This window comes from Octodon degus, unplaced genomic scaffold (assembly GCF_000260255.1).
Source record: "Octodon degus isolate 3935 unplaced genomic scaffold, OctDeg1.0 scaffold00090, whole genome shotgun sequence".
Lineage (NCBI taxonomy): Eukaryota > Metazoa > Chordata > Mammalia > Rodentia > Octodontidae > Octodon > Octodon degus.
The window spans coordinates 9,574,607-9,592,115 of NW_004524666.1; the positions used below are offsets into that span (position 1 = coordinate 9,574,607).

General features: G+C 43.2%; 2 pseudogenes; both read left to right on the top strand.

The window, feature by feature from the left end:
- The first annotated feature begins 2,467 nt into the window (after nucleotides 1-2,467).
- On the top strand, nucleotides 2,468-2,863 carry LOC101586669 (annotated as a pseudogene).
- Nucleotides 2,864-8,799: 5,936 nt separating this feature from the next.
- LOC101587066 lies at nucleotides 8,800-10,029 on the top strand (annotated as a pseudogene).
- Nucleotides 10,030-17,509: the final 7,480 nt, after the last annotated feature.

The window sequence follows — 17,509 nt, forward strand, 5'->3', positions numbered from 1 at the left end:
TATATATTGCTGAAAAGACCCCATAAAATAAATTCAGGTATGATTTTTCTGATAAATCTGTACATGTGGTACTTTTATGGCTCCAGGAATGAAAACCATAAAAGAAGCAAAGCAACTGTGAAGTGGTCGGAGGCCTCCTCCACAACAGATGATGCCTGGTAAGGCAGTTTCATATTCTGTTTTGCAGAATGCTGATAACCTAAATTTCATAAATACATGAGAAAGCTTCACCTAGGATCCATAGCAGAATTTAAGGTGATTGTTAAGGGCATTTTCTGATTTGAAGGAAAGGCAGGTATATTCACTGACTTAGAGACCCCAAAAGATCTACTGGCAGGATCTGAAAAACACTGAATAGATCCAAGGGCAAAATATAATTGAATGGAAGAGCTGAGACAAGACTGAATCTTCCTTCCTAGTTTGGTAGTAAGAATAGTCAAGCAGTGCAAAACCCCCAAATCCTCCTCATTCCTGCTGCCCATCCAGTTCCCAACCCCATCACACAACGCCAAAAGGAACATTCTACGAAGTCCCCATCTCACCCCTTAGCTCCTCAGGACTCTCCTCTCACCCCAAGAGTCTTCCCTCCTTCCCATGCCCTTTTAACCTTTTCTCTTCTGGCGATTCTCCCTCAGGAAAAAGGATTCTTCTAATCTCTGTATTCACTCTGCTTATGTACTTGAGGGGCAAACTGCCAGTAAACTGCTATTGCCCTTCCTACAAGATCTGAAAAACAGGATAGTTATAATACTGTTAGCTTTTAAAGTGAGACATTTGTTCTACCTCATTGTCCACCCTTATTTGCATTGTATCTTCCAGAATTTTTTTTTACTCTTTCAGGTTCTTACACTAGTGAGACAATATGATGTTTGAACATGCAGGTCTGATTTATTTCACTTGTGAGAATGGTCTCTGGTTGCATCCATTTATCTTTGCCCATCCCGACTGCTTTCTCTGTGTCTTCTCTGTGCCCCTCTCCTCTCATGCTATTTCCCCTCTGCAGCCCAACCCCCTCCCACCAGGCACAGGTTGCCAGTTGCCCCACCCAAGAGGCAGGTTCCTATCCTGCTCTTTCCTGGCCACTGTGCTCTCCCGCCTTCCTCTCCTCCTGTCCTCTTTTGGAGACCAACTTCCACCTGCTCCTCATCTCCATCATAGAATCTTCATCTACCACACCTCAACTGTCATTGCTCCCTGAATTCTGCTCCTCCATCTCCCATCATCTTCTTTGTTAGGAAACAGGGCCACTAATAGCTACCAAAAATAGCTTGGGAGCAAAATAATCCAAAGTATTTAGGTCAAAAATATTTCTCAATGTCCGAACCAGCCCAATAAAGCCAACTTTACTGAGTACCTGCTACTGGGACATGGACGACACTCTGCTAGGTCACTGAAACCCAAAGAACAATCTGCACACCACCCATGTAGACAAGGTGACTCTAGGGAGGACATTCATGATTTCACTGATACTGTTGCTTAGGACAAAGCTAAGTTCAAAAAGCTAATCTAATTGATTTAAAATATTAAGTACATTGTAATGTGTATGGCACACAAGGTGAAGGAAATGTTTTACTGGACAGGTTGTGGGGATGCAAAATATCCTGCCCTGCAAGAGCTCAATGATCTCACAGGTTTGGATAAAGACACACATGCAAATAGAAGGCAGACTGTAGTGTGGACAGTGAAAGAGGAACGTGCTCAGTGTCTCGCAGACTTGCACCTACCTGGAGTGATCGGGTTCTTGGTAGGATTTGGACGGGCTTCTTGGTGGGAGAATGCTTGGAAGGATGTTTAGATGATGCATGGCAGTTTAACAGAGGAAGCGAGAGAGTGGAGCATCCTTCCTGGAGGGAAGAGACACAGAGCAGGAATGCAGTTGGTATGACAATAAGGAGGAGGTTGGAAGGACTTCCAGGGAGGATGAGTGGAGAGTGCTATTGCAAGCAGAACACTGAAAGGACACCCAGGACTTGGGAGCAGACAACAGCTTTATTTTATACTGGTGGTCCTGGCCAGGCATACTCCCAATTAACAAAGAAAACCAGGCCCCGCCCTCGGGTGGTCTCCGGTTTCCATAGCCTTCTACAGGCAGGAAGTACAGAATGAAAACTGCACATTTTTCATAGGGTCAGGAAGATCTCGTGATTTTGGGAAACAGGTGGGTTGAATGGAAAATGGAAACATAATGCCCAAGTTGTCCCCGTGGATGAACCACCAGGAAATGAATTGGGGGCATCCTCGAATAACAAGTGAGGAGGCCATATTATGTGGGACAGGTTGGAAAAATAAAAATAGAATAAAGGAGGCTTTTCCACTTTAAGAGAAAGGGGAGCTGTGTGAAGGAACACAGCAGAAAGTGGGCAAGGGGCGTGCTCTGGTGCTTGTGGCTTCAGTCCGCCCTGCCTTGTCCATGGAGAGAGGTTGAGGGTTCTGAGGTCCTGCCTGAGGGACCCGGGCGCTGGGACGGCGAAGATGTCGGCTTCCTTAGTCAGAGCCACCGTCCAGGCTGTGAGCAAGAGGAAACTGCAGCCCACCCGCGCTGCCCTCACGCTGACACCTTTTGCCGTAAACAAGATAAAATAGCTTCTTAAAGATAAACCTGAGCATGTAGGTTTGAAAGTTGGCGTCCGAACCGGGGGGCTGTAATGGCCTTTCTTACACTCTAGAATACACAAAGACAAAAGGAGATTCTGATGAAGAGGTTGTTCAAGACGGAGTCAGAGTGTTCATCGAAAAGAAAGCACAGCTGACACTTCTAGGAACAGAAATGGACTATGTTGAAGACAAATTATCCAGTGAGTTTGTCTTCAATAAGCCGAATATCAAAGGAACTTGTGGCTGTGGAGAAAGCTCTAATATTTGAAATCTCAGGACTCTTCTGGCTGTGAAACCCAGGGAAGCTTCTAGGAGTCTTGGAGCTTACTGAAGAAATCACATGACTGTCAGTGCTTAAGGCTTATGATGTGTGGCCACCAGGTGGGGAAATAAAGTGACGCATTTTGAAAATGAAGCCAGTGTGTTAGATTCCAGAAGAAGTGATGTTTATATTTATCATGGCAGGGGGGCAGGAAATGAAAAGCCATTGCCCTCTTTGGATCGCTGACTGTTCTGTAAAGAAGACAAACTCTGCCCTGCACTTATATCTTGCATACTTGTTAGAACCAGTTTCATGAAAATTGCCTTCTGGTGAAGAGTTGAGGAAGTGGGAGAATTGGTGTCTACTCCTTAGCTTGTTAGCTTGCATCTCTTCAGCATTTTGCCACCCATCCTGATGGTTTCTAAAATTCAGAAACCACATGCCCTGCCTGCTAGTGGTAGCTTGATGGCATATTTTCTACCCAAACTTGGCAGAGCCTCTTCCTCTTTCTTGAGATAGGTTGGCCCTGCACTCCTGCCTCACCCCCCAGCGTCACTGGACTGATTACAGGTGTGCACCACTATACCTGTTTCCTTGGGCTTTTTACATTTTTTTCAAAATGTCATTGTCAAATGCCTCATTTGTGTGGTCTGTACCACAGGGTGGCTCTGTAGGGAGGTAGCAAGATGAGAAAGACTTTGTCGTCTTATTTTTCACCCATTTCTTTTGCTGTGCTGCAAGGCTCCTCAAAGATAGGAAGTTTCCCAAAAGCTGTAGCTCACCACCCACCTAAGCTTGGTGTACAGGAAACATAACCCCAGGGAAGCCTAAGGCTTGCGTCTACACCATGCTGCAAGCCAGAGGAGAGCTGGCGCTGTGTCCGGGTCCCCCATCCACATAAGGGACCCCTCTGTCCACCCAGTCAGCAAAGTTGAATGGTGTCTGGCTTCTTCACCTGACAGCATTTGGATAGTTTCTGTGTAATTTAATAATGATCATACTAGTTTTATCTTGAGAGGAAAAATCTTATTTCAAAAGCCTTTTATATGAATTTTCTTGATATTTCTTCAGTGCTTTGAAGCAGTAGTTGATAATAATAGAAGATACTGTAGCAGCTGAGAATGCCTTCCTCAGAGTAACTAGTAAAGCAGAACAGGGGCTCATTTAATTCCCAGTGTTTGTGCGCTTCTGGCTCATAAGTCTAATGTTGTAAACAATATTTTAACCTAATAATCTTTGTCACCAACTTTTCTTTTAAAAGACCTCTCATGTCTCTTGATTGATTTTTCTGGGTTTGACATAGTAAGTACTCAGAAAAAAATGACATTTGTACTTTTTTTGAAAGCTGATTCCCTTGAATTACAGTAGTGAGTTCATTGCTCCCATTTTACTGAAGTACATGCACAGAATGCATCAAAACCTGAAGTGGTAATTTTGCAAAAATGTTCATGAGTTTGTTATTGATATAATTGTTGATCCACTCATACTTTGTGGAATGATGTATGTAGAGATTGAGTTATCAGTTAAAAACTTTGGCCTCTTAAAAAAAAAAAAAGTGGGCAAGGGACAATTGGGCAAGGCCCTGAATGTGGACTGAATGTGGATTTATTCTGAAGGCATCAGGTAGTACAACCACTTCTACCCTCTCCTGATACAGTGGGGGTTTGAGTGCAGGGAGAAGAGAGGAGTTGGGAGGGGACTGGGCAGAAAGTGATGAGAAACTTAACTGGGGCCCTGAGGGTGTGCAAGCAGGTTAATTTTGAGGGAGAAAGTGAGGATTTGATGATTAATGTAGTGGGAGAAGAGAGAAAGAACAAGATAAATAAAAAGCTAACACTGAAATGCTACCCTTGAGGCCATTAGTATATCTTTGACCCAAAGTAGGAAGCAGAAGGAGGAGGAACTTTAAATCACCAGCCAATCCCACTGGGCTGTGTTGACTGTACTGTGAGACATGCTGAGGAAGTGAGATGGAGTCCAGAGAAGAGGACTGCAGCCTGGAAGCCACGTGAGAGCTGAGGCAGTGCAAGAGGGAGAGGAGGGTCCGTGGAATCGTAGGGAATGAGTCCCTTAAGGGGCAACCAGACAAACAGGAGGTGTTATGGGTTCTCAACATAGAAACCAGACCAGAATCCAAAATTAAAATTTATTTTATTATTCTTTTTTAATTTTTTTTTCCAAAATTAAAATTTAAATATGAGCCTTTTATTACCGGGCCAGAGACAGCTTGACCATACTCATGCAGGAGAGGACAAACAGCCAGGAGCCTTAGAAGTATAGAGGTTTTAAAGGTAGAAACCGCATCCTGTTTGGCAAACAAAATTATCATTTAACATAGAACAGTACCTTTAGGGACAGTGTGACCATTACTCAGCATGCATTTTTTCTGGGAGTATTGTTTTCTGGGAACTCTCAGTCTATTAATGATTTATTAACTGTACAGCAAGCCTCCTCTCGGTCTTACACAAGGAAGCAGGGTCACTGAAAGTTGAGCAGAGTAATTTTTTACATTTAGTTTTACATTAACTCATCACAGAGGCACTGAAGGAGACAGGGGAAACAGCAAAGAAACTTTGAGAGGCAGCATGGTAGAAGAGGGAGAAGCAGCAGGCTGAGGGGTGTCAGTCCCTGCTAGGGACTAGCACCTAGTAGGTGCTGCCTACTAGGAACGGCAGCACCACCCGCTACCACCTGTGCCTCTGACCCTCCCTGGTGTCCACCTCCTCCTGACCAGAAGGGTCACACTAAGCCAAGGTGTAACCCACCCTCCACATGCAAAGTGACAGCTAAGCATGGCTGCTTTCACTCTCCCTATCCAGGGAAGTAGTTCATATCTCCAGAGACAAAGGGACTCAGAGGGACCTCTCATCCCTCAGGTCGCTTAGGTTTAAGGTCAGCTCAAAACCAGGGTTTCCTCAACCTGTTCACCATGTACCACAGGATTTCTCGGGGAGTGGGCAGCCACCAGAGTGTGCCTGGACCAGCAGGCACACAATGGGAGGTTTCAGCTTTGTGTTTTAGAGACTATCTTTCTATTTTTTTTAATCTTTTTTGAAAAATGAACACAAAGAGCTAGCACGAAGGAGATCATTCTAGAAAATTCCATCCCCTAAAAAAAGATGGAGGGTGCTCCAAAACCACCTCTTTATGTAGGTCAAATAGTTCCTATTATTTTTCCATTCTATTTTTAAACAATTTCTGTCAAAAATTTTATTAAGGAACTTCTAGTATGTCTGTTTGTAAAGAAAGACAGCTATTTATGTGCCTCTCTGTAAGAAGGGACTGGACTGGTGAGGGAAGGAGCACACTTACTACAGTGCTGGCTTTGTGCTGAGGACACTGACAGACCCTTTTCTGGCAGGCAGCAGTGGAACTCAGCAGGGGTAGAAGGCAGCTGGTGGACAGCAAGCAGTCCCATGATCCTGCTTGCCAACAGTGAGCTAGCTACTTGTGTTTCTCCAAAGGTCCAATATTAAATGATAACCTTCCTCCTAATATTGAAAGCCACTGGTTCTTCTGCTCTGTGCCACCTCAGCAAGGTTCTACAAACTGATGAAGCCTTGTAGTGTGAAGACCCAGGCTCTGGTGAGCTCCAGGAAGAGCAGTACCGTGGTGCTGGCCACAGCACGCTGTACAGCTGGCTCCCGTGGCCCCTCGGCCTAAAACACCGAGAGGATTAAGGCAGCTGGGGGAGCAGGAGACCAGCCAACTCAAACAAGGTGGAGGGTGATGGAACTCCTTCCGATAACCCTGTACACCCTCCTGGAATGAGGATAGATAACAAAATTTAGACTCAAAAATAGCTTTATTTAGGAATCAGCTATCATTTATACCTACATTCTGTGAAACAAGCTTGCAGAGAATTCTAAACAACTCAAGAAAAAAAAAGTTAATCCATTTTTCGATCCACTGAGTAAATAAAGATCTAGCTTCATTCTGAGGATAAGAGAGTCTCCTAGAATAGGAATGTGTTTAGGGTCAGGAGTGCAAATTTGGGAAAACAACATTTCTATTTCAATTTTTTTAACGTCAAGTAGTCTAGTTCCACCAAAAAAATAAAAAGTCAAGTAGTGTGTTAATGTGCTTTTTCTTGCAGGTAATTTGAGAAAAGCTTCTAGTATTGTAAATGGGTCAACTCACATTTTAGATTATAAATATAAATCTTGTGCTTTCTGTTATAAATGTATACTCACCACTATTCTAAGTTGTTTAGTAACTAGTGGCTGTTTCTTGTTGCTTGCTAAGATAAAATTCCTGTAACCCTCACCAATTTCTGTTAACAAAGTTAGCTTACAGAGATGACTTCAAAAGGAAATTAAATGAGCTTTAACTTCTTGTAAGCTCCGGGCTATGCAAGGCTGCCTGCAGGTACTCAGGTGTAAATTAACCAGAAACTGCAACAAAAGCCCCAGGAAATGTAGTTAGAGTAGTGGTCCCAATCACTCTAAAAACATTATTTTGTGTCAGACAATGAATTTGTTTACCAAACTAAATGTGGTCAGACAATAAATTTGTTTATCAAACTCAATGTGGTTCCAGGTTTTAAAACCCTGCCCTGCTTCCTGGGCTGCCACCTTTCGGTCCTCTCCTGTGTGAGAGCTGATGGGGGCCCTGAGCTCAGTAATAAACGGCTCAGTAATAAATTCCAGTCTGGTTGATCTGGTTCCTATTCTGAGCGACCCATAACAGTATGTCTGTTTATAAGGAAAGGCAGCTATTCACGTGCCCCTTTGTAAGTTAAGGCACCTTCATGTTTTGTAGGTCATATATATTTACAAGTAGCTGATAAAGAAGTATGACATTCTTCAAAGAAAGAACTGAACATATGCAAAGTTTTGCATGGATTTTTTAGGATGTTCAGAACATCTCTATAATTTGTCAGATATTCTTTCAGATATTTTTTTTTTTTTTGTGGAACTGGAGATTGAACTCAGGCCCTTGCACTTGCCAGGGAAGTGCTTATTCCACTGAGCCATCTCTCTGGCCCCAGATATTCTTATTAAGTATTCATATGTTAGACTTTTTCAAGATAAATATCTGAATTTTTAAAGAAATAGCCAAACAAACAAAAAGGGTCTTTAAAAATACCATCACATCTGTAATTGCAATACAGAATAATATTATTGGGTAGATTACCACCTTCTTGCATATAAATATACAATCATTCAGCACATATGCTTTGAGAGTCTACTATGCATCAGGTATTGGGTAGATCTTACCCAGTCTGGAACTGAGTTTGGAACTGAGGGAAGCCGTGGTTCCTCCTAGTTGGGCAGGAATCTACCCCAGATGCCAAAAGTGCCTCGTGTGCCAAGGCAGCACTGTGTGCCCTGAGATGCAGGGCACTCTCTTCGCAGGGTAGACCCACAAGGCAGCCAGAGCCATGACCTGAGACGCGTACACAGCCTCACTTGCTGTTGTGTTAACCATGTCTCCCCTAGTGTCATCCTTTAAGTGCTTGTGTTATTCTGCCTGTCTGCTACTGTATATCTACATGCTAGTGATTCACCCCTTGCTAATGTGTAGCACTGTCACCTATGAAAATGCTTGTCTATTTCGCCAAATGACAGAAAAGGCCAAAAGATGGAGTTCAGATCAGCCACTGACTAGCCATGTGCTTCGGGCCAGCACTTATTCCTGTCTGAGTCTCAGTTCCACAGTCTGAAAACTGGAGACCAAAATGCCAAACATTTTAGGAGAAATGTTTGGAGGGTTAAGGGAGATGTCTTCATGGTTAGATCTCTCTCCCCTCCAAATATTCTGGGTGACCTGCTGGGGAAACAGGGAGAAAAGAGAAACTCACTTCCACACTCAGAAAACTGGCCTCATTGACAATTGCATGGGGAACTATTCTTCTCCTAAAGCAGTGGTGGTGGACCTATGTCATATGTGCCACAGTCAGCCACTTGTCATCATCGAAATCTATAAAAGATCTACCGGCTCTCTGCTCCTGTGCGCTCCCGTGCGTCCGCGGATAGCAGATCTTCCCGAACAGCCAGCAGCGATCCAGACAAGATGGTGAAGGTCGGAGTGAACGGATTTGGCCGTATTGGACGCCTGGTCACCAGGGCTGCTATTCTCTCTGGCAAGGTCGAGGTTGTGGCCATCAATGACCCTTTTATTGACCTCAACTACATGGTCTACATGTTCCAGTACGATTCCACCCATGGCAGGTTCAGTGGCACTGTCAAGGCTGAGAACGGGAAGCTCTCCATCAGCGGAAAGACTATCACCATCTTCCAAGAGCGAGATCCCACCAACATCAAGTGGGGTGATGCTGGCGCTGAGTATGTAGTGGAGTCCACTGGTGTCTTCACTACCATGGAGAAGGCTGGGGCTCATCATCTCTGCCCCTTCCGCCAATGCCCCCATGTTTGTGATGGGTGTGAATCACGAAAAGTATGACAACTCCCTCAAGATCGTCAGCAATGCTTCCTGTACCACCAACTGTTTAGCCCCACTGGCAAAGGTCATCCATGACAACTTCGGCATTGTGGAGGGACTCATGACCACAGTGCACGCCATCACTGCCACCCAGAAGACTGTGGACAGCCCCTCTGGGAAGCTGTGGCGTGATGGCAGTGGGGCTGCCCAGAACATCATCCCTGCATCCACTGGTGCTGCCAAGGCTGTGGGCAAGGTCATCCCAGAGCTGAACGGGAAGCTCACAGGCATGGCTTTCCATGTGCCCACTCCCAATGTGTCGGTGGTGGATCTGACCTGTCGCCTGGAGAAAGCAGCTAAATACGACGACATCAAGAAGGTGGTGAAGCAGGCCTCAGATGGTCCCCTCAAAGGCATCCTGGGCTACACTGAGGACCAGGTTGTGTCTTGCGACTTCAACAGTGACAGCCACTCTTCCACCTTTGATGCTGGGGCTGGCATTGCCCTGAATGATCACTTTGTGAAGCTCATTTCCTGGTATGACACTGAGTTCGGCTACAGCAACAGGGTGGTGGACCTCATGGTCCACATGGCCTCCAAGGAGTAAGTGGCCCCCACCACCACAGCCCAGCGAGACCAGAGGGATGGAGAGGCCACGCTGTAGAAGTCGTCACTGCCCTACTCAGCCCCGATACTGAGAATCTCCCCCTCACAGCTTCCATCCTAGGCCCCCTAGAAGGGGAAGGGCCTTGGGATCCCTGGCTCGCTGCCCTTGTACACCATCAATAAAGCCCATTGTACCCAGAAAAAAAAAAAAAAAAGATCTACCATCATTGTCATCTAACTATATCCCTGATCACACAGTAGTCTCACAAACTTTCCTCTTAGATCAATGTTTGTATTTATCTACCTGTTTCATCTTCTGTCCACCCAACTATCCATCCATCCTCCATCCTTCCGTCCATCTATCCATGTACCTATCCCTAGTGAACACAGTGTATTTATCCCTTTTCATACACACAGTGGCATGGCCCACTCCTAGAGGAGGAGTTCAGCTGTCTCTTGATTAGTGGATTTACAAGGGGCCTACAGCCTTCATTCTATGAAGACAAAGAGAAACACCTACTAGCCAGTGGCATGTGAACTGAAAGACAATAACTTTCCATTTGTACCCTATAAAACATAGCAAGTAATACACTCCTAAAAGAGAAGACATCGAGCCAGGGAGATAATTCAGTGGTGTAAGTGCCTGCCTGGCAAGCGGAAGGTCCTGAATTTGATTCCCTGTGCAGAGAGAGAGAGAGACAGAGAGAGAGACAGAGAGAGAGAGAGAGAAACAGACACAGAGACAGACAGACAGACAGAGAGACAGAGACAGAGAAAGAGACAGAGACAGAGACAGAGAGAGAGACAGACAAACACAGAGACAGAGATGGACAGAGATGGAGACAGAGATAGAGACAGAGACAGAGACAGAGACAGACAGACAGACAAACAGAGATAGAGAGAGAGCGCGCAAACATCATCACTAGCTGAGCAGTTTGGAATGTAAAAACCAATTTAAAAAAGAACAGCAACAATTTTCTGTGCCCAAAATTGCATAATAGGATCTTGTTTATTTGCTACCATTAGGACTAGTTCTTTCATAGGCAAATAAATCATCCAGCATCACTAAAAAAAAAAAAAAAAAAAAAAACAAAAACATTTTCTCCTTAGAGAACAAAAATTTCTGTTGGATCCCTGATAGGCAATACTAGGAACAAGGAATTGGGAGGGCGTGGGGGGGGGTGGTCAGTTAATAGGAAACTTTTACAGAACTTCACGTAAGGAAATCTAGGGGCCGAAACCTCTCATGGCACAAGTTTGACTCTGATAACAATTTGCCCTTCAAAATATGAGACAAAAAGAACAAAAAGTAGGGTGGAATATTGGACAAGGGACCATTTCCATCTATGTGGCAGCCACGTACCCAGCCATGACAAGGTAAGGGTTAATATTTTTCTGTTGTTTTACCGTGAATGACATTTCACTAGATTGGGCCTTTAAATACATGTGCTTTATTTCTGTGGAAGATACTAGAACTCTGAGATATGTGGAAACTACACAATGATGCAAATTCTGAACCAGAAGCCTTTGCTCTAATACACTCCAATAGGAAGTATGTTAGGGACATTATTCTGAAATACATCTTGTTATCCTAACACCATTTTGACTCTCAAGTACAAGAGACCTCCACCAACTCAAGACTAATTTCCAGCATGTGTCTCTCAGTGTCCTCATGCCCCTTCTCGCTGTGTGTCCTGGGCTGCCATGACAAAATATTGCAGACTGGGTGGCTTAAGCAACTGAAATTCATTTTCTCATGGTTTTGGAGGTAAAAGGTCCCTGATCAAAGCTTCAGCACATTTTGTTTCTCTGGAGACTTACTAATGTTCTCTTGATGGGTTTTCATAAGATCCTATCTCTTTAAGAGTGCCCCACCCCTTAAAAAAAAAAAAACTTGAGAATTCAACCCAGGGCCTCATGCTAGGCATGCTAGGCAGCTCATAAACCTGAGCTATATCCCCAGTCCTTTTTATTTTATTTTGAGATGAGGCTGGGATCCTCCTGCCTCTGCCTTCTAAGCAGCTGGAATTATAGGCCTGTACCATCTTGATCAGTTTCTCTCCCTTTTAGGATTATCTCATCCAATAATCTTATGGGATTAGAGCTCCAACCTCATGGCCTCATTTTACTTTAATCACCTCCTAACTATCAAATGCTGTTCCACTCTAAGTCACTAAGGGTAAGGACTTGAACCCCTGTATTCTCCCCTCTCCTCCCCTCCCCTCCTCTTCTTCTCCTTCTCCCTCCTCCTCCCCCTGCCCCTCCCTCTCCCTCTCTTTGGTACAGGGTCTCACTACACAGCTCCAACTTGTAGTGAACCTCCCATCTCAGCCTCCCCAGCTCTGGGATTACAGATGTGTGCCACCACACCCAGTTTCAGTGGTGGGGCGAGGCACACCCAGGGTGAGGCCTGCACCATGTGATACCTGGGATCAAACCCGGGTCCTTGTGCTTTCCAGGCAGGCACTTAGACAGCTGAGCCATCTCCCTGAACCCCTGTATCCTGAAGGGACACAATTCAGTCTATAATGTCAGCAATCATCTCATCCAAAATGTCTCCAGGTTGGCAGCTCACTGGAATCCCTGAGGCATGTGGTACAGTGAAAAGTAACAGAAAATATTAATTTATAATGGTTGGATACATGTCTGCTATAGAAAGGTGAATCTGCCCTGATGTTGCCCAGATCACGAATTTGGTGATCATGAGTTCCACTGCGGTTCAAACCTGGTAATTTGGGGAGAGGGGTGATTAGCAATTAGACCATTGAAAGTAATAGCTTTAAAGAGAAAAATGTAAATTCATTAAAATCATTATTTATAAGCACTAACATCTTCAGTATTTTTAAAACAATGAAGAGGTTTATTTTTTATTTATTTTATTTTTTAGAGAATCAAAAACAGTAAAAAAAAAAACATTAGAAATGATAAAAAATTTCATTAAACAAAGTAATAGGAATTCAACAACTGTTGCTATATTGAATCAAGTTATCTTCAAAATAGTTGTTTAGGTTACCAGATAGAAACCTGCAAAATTGGTTAAGAAACAAGACAACCACCACAAAAATTTAGAAAAAATTAAAAAGAAAAAAGAAGGAATAAAAAGAAATATTTAAGCATTAACTGCTCCTTTGAAAAGACCAGCAGAAATGGGCAGTACAATTATCCAAGCTATCCTGCATATATACATAAGTATTTCTTGTTCCCTTTCTTTTGAAGAGCTTTATTTTTTCTATTTGAAATTCTTTAGAAAATGTTATTCAGTCTGCAAAAGCGTTCCACCTTTGTGGAACTTAGGGGGCAGTTGTTGTGGATCCCGAATGTTGGAGGGTCTGAACTGTGAAATGAGAAAAGCCCACAGGGAGAGGGCTTTGGGATGGGACCACCCGACCCTGCTGGATGTACGGGTCTCTTTCTGGAACTGGTCCCACAACGGGAGAAAAGAGTCGCAGAGACAAAGCGCGCCCTTTGTGGCAGCCGTCTTTGGCTTATAAATGATCTTCAGAAAGTAGTTTAAAAGTGGTAACTGAACTAGTAGTATAGCATACTAACAGTATAGTATTAGGATAGGGCGAATGCCTGCAAGCAGGCGCAGGGCCCAGGGCTTTCATCCCCAGGCCCGCCATGCCTGCCCTGCCCTCCGGACACTCTGAGATGGCGATTGAGCCTGGGCATGGTGGGCGTGCCTGTAATCCCAGCTCTTGGGAGGCTGTAAACAGGCAGATCACTATGAGTCCGATCTAGTAGTGAGACCCTGAACACCCTGTAGACCCTTCCCTAAAATACAAAAAAAAAAAAAAAAAGTATAGGGCTAATATTTTCCTCAGCCTCAGCCAACCTCTTAGTCAGTGTCTTTTACTCAGTTTCAGGTGAGCGAGTTACAGTTCAGGGATAGTCAACAAAGACCATCCGTGTTCTAAACTCTTTTCCCTCCTCCTCTATCTGCCAGCTGGAGGCAGAGACCTTGACCTTGGGTTCGTGTGTCAAGAGCAGCGTGCTCAGTCGGCCTGCAGCCCTGAGTGACCCTATGGAGTCCCCTCTCTCCAGCCCAGTGTACTGGCACAAGCTTTCCATGAACAGGGAATAAACACGCATTGTGTTAAGACTCAGATTTGGGATGCCTCAATGAAAGTGGCACCTTAATTAGTACTGGAGACAGTATCTGTGGCATGAGTTAGTGTGATTTTTTTTTCCCCCAGTGCTGGGGATCAAGACCCAGCTAGCAAGTGCTATTCTACTGAGCTACTTCCCAGGCCCCAATCAATATGATTAAAATTTTTGTTTAGTATGTTGACTTGCCAGTAAATAAGAAATTTTATTGGAGAAGAGAGATTTATGGTGGTGGGTTAGTGCCCAGTTTCTAGAAATCTCCATCAGCCATTCACCTATCTTCCCTTTACTATAAAATGTGAAGGTGCTAGGATTCCCCTAAATCTCAAAGGCAGGTGAAAACAACTCAACTAAGAAGCTCCAAATTACTTTCTAAAAGGTATGGATGAAGTTCTCCCAAGCTGGCAGCAACCTCCTTCTCCTAAGAAGCTTTATTCATGTTAGTTGTATATTAATCATCTAGAAATTTCAGGGCTGTAAACATTTGTTTTATCAACTCTAATAAGTAAATGAAGGTTACTATAGAATGAAGTCTTTCATTAACTTAAATTAAATTTCAGACAATATTCAAAACTTAAAATGTATTGCTGTAAACATTTATAAATTACTGCATAATGATTATATAATTACTGGAAAAAGCTACATAAACTACATTGCTAAAGAGATAATATTTTCCAAATTGAGAATTACAATACAGGCACTGAGAACTGTTTCCTCAGGGAAGAAGAAAAGTGCTCTTGGATCCAGGTGGTTTCTGAGTGGTATAGTTCACCAAAATACAAATGGGCAAGTTATTTCAGTAGTTTATGGCATGTGTCTAAGAAGTTGCATTTTAGAAAGAAAAGCTTCTCCAGTACTCTGGAAGACTGAGGCAGAAGGATCACAAGTTTCAGCCCAGCCTGGGCAACCTAGAAAGACCTATCTTTAAATAAAGAAAAATTAAATTAGAACCTTGGGGGTATAGTTCAGAAAGACAGCCCTGGGTTCAATCCTCAATGTGAAAAACAAAGAGGTGGTGTGTGTGTGTGTGTGTGTGTGTGTGTGTGTGTGTAAAACCGCCATTTGGAAGTGACTCTCCTGATACAATAAAAAAGAGAATATTCTATTTTAATCAACCTGAGTGTTTAACTGATAGGACTGGGCATACCCTTCAGGTATCCCAGTGATGTCCTCCTTCATCCAGCTTTCCCATGCCACCATCTCTGATGGGCAGCACTGACTACCCTAAACAAGACAGTACACTCCTGGACGTACACATTGTCTATGTACCCAAGTCAGTTTTCTCCATCATCTTGTTTTGTTTTTTCTTAATTACATTTATAGGGGCAGGGGAGATAGCTCAGTGGAATAAGCACTTGCTTGGCAAGCGAAAGGACCTGAGTTCAATCCCTGGTTCCGAAAAAAAAAAAATTACATTTATAGACTCTGGATTCAGTATTATGGCTTATAACGGGCAGGGATGAAACCTTGTTGAATGAACAGAATGAGTGAATGCTCACATGACAGCAGGCACAGTGTGACCGACTTTCCTCACAGGCCATCTGTGGGAAGTAAGGCATCTTTATCATCTAAATTTCTTTTAGCCTTAAATTACTACAATGAACATACATTGCTTACATAAAAGAAAGGATTTTTTTAAAAAAAAAGAAAATATTTTTAAATATTATCTTTCCTTACATCTGAATTGGTCTTCATACTTACTGGGGAGACCTAAAGTCCTCCCATCAAACCACCCCAATGTAACCAGCTATTCTCTAAATAAACTCATGTGGTGTAATCAGCACCCTCGCACCTCAGTCGACTGTAGGATGCAAAAGGGAGAAAACGAGAGCAATTGCTTTTCTCACTATGTCTGACCCACTGCTCCCAGCCACATAGGCAAAAATTTCCAGCACACCTATCATTGAACAAAGGGGCCTCTGTGAGGCCTGGGCCCCATCCCACGGGCACCTTTCTTTCTACACCACCACCCAAAAGGAGGCCCTCAGCACCCTGCTCACTTTAGGGATCTATAAAAACCATCTAAGGGCTGCCCAAGAGGCATGAACCTTACCAACTAAAGGCTCCCTGAAGCAAGGGCCAGGACTTTTTTATTTCCTGTGAAAAAGTGCACTGAGGTTCACACAATGTACCTGGAATTTACTCTCACAAGAGCTTTGCCTTCCAACACAGCACGGTACCTGGAGGGAAAGAGTCTTGAAAAAAAGTAAATAAAGTAGCAGATAACTTTACTTCTGATCTTTGATTTCTCATGCTTGGCAGAACTAAGAGAAAATTTTGAAAAAGAGCATGAAAAAATGGAGGCCATATTTTAACATGATTACCCCCCTCTGGACTGATCGCTCATAACCAAAATTTCCCGGATCTATCTCTAATGATAAATGAAAAATGTCAGCTTTATGGCCTCACTAGAAACATTCATTAGCATGATTCAGTGAAATGAAACTCGTCAGCTATAGACATATCAGCTCTGTTGTCCTAAAAAGAAAGCTAATATATGGAGTCAACCACAGAAAAACGATCTAGATGCTTCTTTCCCATCTGTGATTTATAAATAGTGCCACCAAGTGAGTTTCTTTCTTTAAGGTTAACAACACCACAGTAAAAGATGTAGTGTCATTAATGCTCCTCAAAATACTCCCTTTCACTTGGAATGCACTTATTCTATCATTCATTTTTTAATCATTTATTTACATATTTATTTATTTGTAGTAGTGACCCTCCTGTCTCAGCCTCCCCAGCTCTGGGCTTACAGATGTGCACCACCATGCCCAATGTTGGTGGTCAGCTCGGCACCGGGTCTGCATGGCATGCAGTATCAGGGTTTGAACCCAGATCCATTGCACCTGCCAGGCAGGCACTTAGACTGTTGAGCTATCTCCCCAGCCCTATCCTATAATTCTGACACTTTCTGGTTTGTTTTCTTTTGTTTTTTTTTTTTCATTTTCATTTCAAAATCTACATGTTTGCAGCACATAATGGTTACATGCATCGAGGCCATTGGTTCAGAGACATAACACATCTTAATTCTTTTTATTTTTCCTTTCCTTCCTCTTCCTCCCCCTTCTCTCCATCTCTTGATCTTCCTATTTACAAAAGATCTATCTCCCTGCTTCTTAGGGTCTTTTATTTTGCTCTTTATACTTTATATTTCTCATTTAAGAAAAACCATGCAATTTTTAAGCTCATGTGTCTATTTATTTTGCTTCTGACCACTTGGTCTGCGGTGTCCCAGATCACAAAATGTTCTTTTATATGCACAATAAATTTAAATTTTTAAAACGTGATATGATTTTATTTTTGACAAAACTAATGTAGGAAGGTCCACAACAACTAGGATATTAACTAACAATAACCACTTAATAAGTTTTCAATCTAAAAGTAACTGCTTTAAAATCTAATCTGAGTACCCTACAGAACAGGCTTCATCTTTGACCTCTTTTTACATCTCCAAAAGAAGAACAGGGGCCAGGGAGATGGCTAAGTGGAATAAGTGCTTCCCTGGTAAGTGCAAGGGTCTGAGTTCAATCCCCAGTTCTGCAAAAAAAAAAAAAA